Source organism: Cnephaeus nilssonii (genome assembly GCF_951640355.1).
Source record: "Cnephaeus nilssonii genome assembly, chromosome: 6".
Classification (NCBI taxonomy): domain Eukaryota; kingdom Metazoa; phylum Chordata; class Mammalia; order Chiroptera; family Vespertilionidae; genus Cnephaeus; species Cnephaeus nilssonii.
The window spans coordinates 59,317,577-59,323,576 of NC_137077.1; positions in this window are offsets into that span (position 1 = coordinate 59,317,577).

The following is a 6,000-nucleotide window of genomic DNA, read 5'->3' on the forward strand; positions in this document are numbered from 1 at the left end:
ATTACATCTCTGGTCAGGGCACATACAAAGAGCAACCAATGAATGCATATATAAGTAGAACAACAAATTGATGTTTCTCTGTTTCTCCCTCTCAAAATGAATAAATATGAATTTTTTAAAAAGAAATCCTTTCCTGCATAATGGGTAACATGTATTTTTGTAATTTAAAAAATAAGTTTTTTATTAACTTTGAGATATACAATAGCTACTTTTTTATTAGGCACATCACAAAACAATGCTTCATTTTAAAGTTGGTGTTTTCCCCAACTTTATTGAGACATAATTAACATGTAACATTGTGTAAGTTTAAGTGAACAACATGATGATTTGATACACATATATATTATGAAATGATTACCACAATAAAGTTAGTTAATACCTCGATCAAAAGCAATCTATTGCTTTTTTCCAATAACCATTTTCTCCCCTTGTGATGTTGGAAATTATAATTCACTTTAAGACCGATGTTGTAATATTATTGGACATGTGTGGTAGACATTACTAATTTTTCAGCAACATGGGATTTTTTTCTCCTTTAGTCACACAAGAAAATTATACTTCCCTGACACCATGGCCATGTGACTTTTTTGGCCAATAAATTTGAACAAAGTGGAGTATGTCATGAGGAGCTCATATCTGTTGATCCTCATCAGACATGTAGCAGGAACAACAGCAAAATGAACTTCTATGGTTTTAAGTCATTTAGATATTGAAGAATGCTCTTACCACTGCAAAACATGACTTATCCTAACTGATGAAGACATGTGAAAGAGCTCTTTAATTAGATATATATTTTTTTGTACAATAACAAATTTAAAGAATTTGAAGATGGGGAGTACACATTTTCTTCCTTTGTTTATGTGTTGATATTGGATAATCTCAAGGATGATAAATATGCTGTAAGAGAAGAAAGTACGCATCCTAACACACATGTGAACAAGTGGGAACATTGTTCTAAAGCTGATGAAAAGAAGCAGCCTATTAAGATACCTTTTATATTGCAAGAAGTATTTCAGTTATCGGATACTTTGTATTATTGGAGGTAATTAATTCTTGTTTAGAGGACTAAAAATAGCATACAATATGATTACTATACCTATGGGTAATTAGGGGTTAGCTGAGTAAATATAAAAGAATTGTCTATGTGTCTACCTGTCTGTATATTTATATGGTGTACATTTTTCTCATTGTACACATTTAAATTTTGATAAAGCCTCTTACAATACTCTTCAAAGTGGCCAAAATAATCATCAAATCTTAAAGAGCCAACAATAAAACAGGTAAATCATAACATTTGAATAGGTTAAATAACATTCTATGACAATAAATATAAACTAAAAGTATATATTTTACCTTTCATTCTAGAACTCTTAGATGTAATTTTCTAGCATCTATCTCCACTTGACCTTAGCCAAAAGGCTGAGAAGTGATTAGTGTCTATCTCAATTCCATTTAATACAATATTAAAGCAACTCCCTAAAAGTTTTAAAAAACATTTTTTCAGATTATAAATGACAACAGGTGCATCTTTAAAAAATAAAAACACAGAAAATATAGATAAAAAGATAAAATCATCTAAAATTCTAACACACCAATTATTCTTCCTCCATGGGTATGTTGTGTGTGTGTGTGTGGGGTGTGTGTGTGTGGGTGTGTGTGTGTGTGTGTGTGTGTGTGTGTGTGTGTGAATCACAGCTTTCTGTCTGGATATTTCATCTAATATTTTATCATAGGTATATCTTGGTGGCATTAATATTCTCCAAAAACATGTTTTCATCTATGGATAATAGTAATTATAGTAGTGACTATCATTTATTAAGCTCTGCAATTGAGGAATTCTTTGTATCCTACCAAATACTTTATATATATTGTCAAGTAATCTTTAGAACAGCCTCATAAGGCAGGCATTTTTATATCCCTCTTTCAGATCAAGCAACAGTCTCAGAGAAGTTAAGTAACTTGCTCCAAGACACAATGCTTAATAAGAATTAGGATTCTCAAGGTTTCCTAGAATTGAGAAAGCAAGATGGCGGCATAGGTAAACACCTGAAATTGCTGCCTTGCACACCACTTCAAAACAACAACTAAAAGACAAAACAGTCATCATCCAGAACCACAGGAAGGCTGGCTGAGTGGAAATTCTACAACTAGAAGGAAAGAGAAAAGCACACTGAGACTCAGAGGAGGTGCAGAAGTAAAGTGCAGAGGTACGGAGGCATGTGCACGCGGAAAGGGCTGGCAACTGAGTACGCTGTTGTCTTTTTCAATCAGGAGGGAAACACAAGCTCCTGACTGCTCTGAACTCCAGTTCCGGGTGAGACTTTGGGGACCCAGACTCACACAGGGAGAAACTGGACTGTCTGGTTTCAGGCAGAACTCGAGGGCGGTTTTTGCTCAGAGGTGCTTGCAGTGATTACCGAGGGACCCTGAGACCCAGAGGCCTCTTAGGGCAGGGCTGAGGATCAGCCATAGCTGTTTTCTCTGCCCTGTTGATACCCTGAGACCCCAACCCACCAAAGCTGTTTGCAGAGGCTTTTGCATATGAATGGCCTGGCCCTTTGCAACCTAAAATTACCTAACAAATTGCAGCTGGGTCAGAGAGCGCCAGAACATCCAAAAGAAGGCCCAAGGCCCCACAGCAGCTTGCATTGCTTCACAGCTGGGCCTCATCTGGGCACCTCTAAACCCCAAACATAGAAGAGGAATCTGCAGATCTCTCCATAGCTCCTGCTGGGTGGCCTCAGGCAGAGGCTAAATTTGCACCTCTTTGGAGATCCAAGAGCCAGTGTACCCAGTGGTCAGAGAGGGAACATCCAGATTACAACTCCTCAGATCCATAGGGACACACTCAAGGGGCAGACTCAGTGAGCACCAAAGGCCCATTGAAGCAAGTCTTGCCTCATAAAGGTGTCTCCAGCACAGAAGTTCTCCCATCGTAGACACAGCTGATCCTCACAGCCAATTGGCCTGGAGGTCAATTCCTCCCAGTGATACCAAGAACAATCAAGGATTAACTACAACAAGAATGTGCACACAGCCCACAAAGGGGTGCACCAAGAGTGTCCACCTCAGGTAACTGGGGAGGCTGAGCCACTGGGCCCTATAGGACACCTAGCACACAAAGCCACTCTATCAACACAGGGAAGCAGCCAAAATGCGGAGACAAAGAAACAGGTCACAAACGACAGAAAAGGAGGAAAGGAAAAGACTGGATATAGAGTTCAAAACCACGGTTATATGGTTTTTCAAGAATCTTCTAGAAACTGCCAATAAATTTAGTGAGACCCTCGAGGATATGAAAAAAGAACAACTAAAAATTAAGCATACACTGACTGAAATAAAGAATAATATACAGAGATCCAACAGCAGACCAGAGGATCACAAGAATCAAGTCAAAGATTTGAAATACGAAGAAGCAAAAAACACCCAAGTGGAAAAGAAAAAAGAAAAATGAATCCAAAAATATGAAGATAGTATAAGGAGCCTCCGGGATAACTTCAAGCGTACCAACATCTGAATTATGGGGGTACCAGAAGAAGAGAGAGAGCAAGATACTGAAAAACCTATTTAAAAAAAATGACAAAAAACTTACCCCACCTGGTGAAAGAAATAGATTTACAAGTCCAGGAAGCGCAGAGAACTCTGAACAAAAGGAATCCAAAGAGGACCACACCAACACACATCATAATTAAAATGCCAAGAGCAAAAGACAAAGAGAGAATATTAAAAGCAGCAAGAGAAAAACAGTTAGTTACCTACAAGGGAGTACCCATACGACTGTCGGCTGATTTCTCAACAGAAACTATGCAAGCCAGAAGGGAGTGGCAAGAAGTATTCAAAGTGATGAATAGCAAGAACCTACAACCAAGATTACTCTACCCAGCAAAGCTATCATTCAGAATTGAAGGTCAGATAAAGAGCTTCACAGATAAGAAAAAGCTAAAGGAGTTCATCACCACCAAACCAGTATTATATGAAATGCTGAAAGGTATTCTTTAAGAAGAGAAAGAAGAAGAAAAAGGTAAAGATAAAATCTATGAACAAATACATATCTATCAACAAGTGAATCTAAAAATCAAGTAAATAAAAAATCTGATGAACAGAATAAACTGGTGAATATAATATAATCAGGGGCATAGAAAGAAAGTGGACTGACAATTCTCAGGGGGAAAGGGGTGTGGGGGGGTGCGGGAAGAGACTGGACAAAAATTGTACACCTATGGATGAGGATAGTGGGGGGGGGGTAAGGGCAGAGGGTGGGGTGGGAACCAGGTGGAGGGGAGCTATGGGGGGAAAAAGAGGAACAACTGTAATAATCTGAACAATAAATATTTATTTAAAGAAAACTCAAAGAAAAAGCAAAAAATTAAAAATAAAAATAAATTTAAAAAAATAATTAGGATTCAAACCAGGTCTGTATCCTCCAAGGCTAATAATGGTTTTAAGTACAATATTCTCTGGGATAATAATTCATCTTTTAGGTAATATTCAAATTTTAACAATAAAAACCTCTGTACATAAATTTTATACATATTTTAAAATATTTTCTTAGGATAAATTGCTTGAAGTAGAACTAACAAATCTCCATTTGAGCATGTATAAGATTCTTGGTATACTGTAAATGCCAAATTGACCATCAAGAAGATTACACCAATCTACCTTTCCATCAGCAATGAAAGGAATTTCCTATATTACTTAACCATCACCAAAGATAGTTTTTTGAAAAATCTTTGTATTTTTTATTGTACTTTATTATACTATTTTTCATTTACTTTATGACTACTGATTTGTATATGTAGTCATATCACTTTGGCTATTTGTATCTCTTCTTTTTCAAATGTCTTCTTCACAACTTTGCCCATTTTTCTATTAATGAATTAATCTCTTAATAATTAATAAAAATTTTGTTATATTAAGGATATTAAACTTTTGTCAGTCACATATGACACAAATACTTTCCTAGTTTGCATGCCTTTTAATTTTGAAATTTTTGTGTAGTAAAATCTATGAGTATTTCACTTTTGTTTTTTCTTTTGCTTTTAAGCTTTGAAAATCTCTTACACTTGTATATTTATAGCTTCTTGATATTACTTTGAACTCTTTAGACGTTCAGGAATTCACTTTAATAAGGGTATGAGGGGAAATGTTTTTGTCCAAATGATGGTACTGTGTCCACTGTTTTGTTCATTAAATATTCTTGCCTTTTACCGCAATTTGAAATGCCACCTTTATCTTGGTATAAAATTTTATATATGTTAGAGTCTATTTCTTGTAGATCTATACATATAACTTATTTTCTTGTCAATAATATTGTACATTATTTACTGAAGTTTATAATATGTTTTAATATTTGGACATCAAAAGTTCCCACACAAAATTCTTTTTATTCTTCCTGATGATTTTAGAAATGATTTTTTCACACCTCAAAAGTCTATTGAGATTTATATTAGAATTATTTTACATAGAATTAGATTTTTTAAAATATGTAGTTGCTCTTCTAGACATCCGTGCCAGCATTGAACCTTTAATCATCTTACTCTAATTCAGAACTATTTGTATTCATCTATAAGCCTAAATTGAAACTTACCAGGGAACATTTTACAGTCTTTTCTTTAGCCCTAAAAAACATGGCTGTTGTCATGTACTGTCCTTTAAAAAGTGAATGAAAATAATAAATAATAATAATTTGGTTTTATCTTTATTTTTGCTTCATATTCAGGTTGGCTTCAATATTCAGTATCCAACATGAACATTGAGAAACTCCATCCTTCTTTGGTGGCAAATGATCTAATATGTAAATAATATATATCAACTAGCTAAAAATCTAAAGCAAACATAATCATTCCTCAGTTTGGGGAATTTTGAGAGGAACTAGTAGTCTTTTATTTATTTATTTTTTGTATATATACTAACTAGAGGCCCAGTGCATGATTGAATCATGCACGTGTAGGGTTCCCTACACACTTTCGCTTTCGATCACGGGGGAGCTGGGTGCCTGTC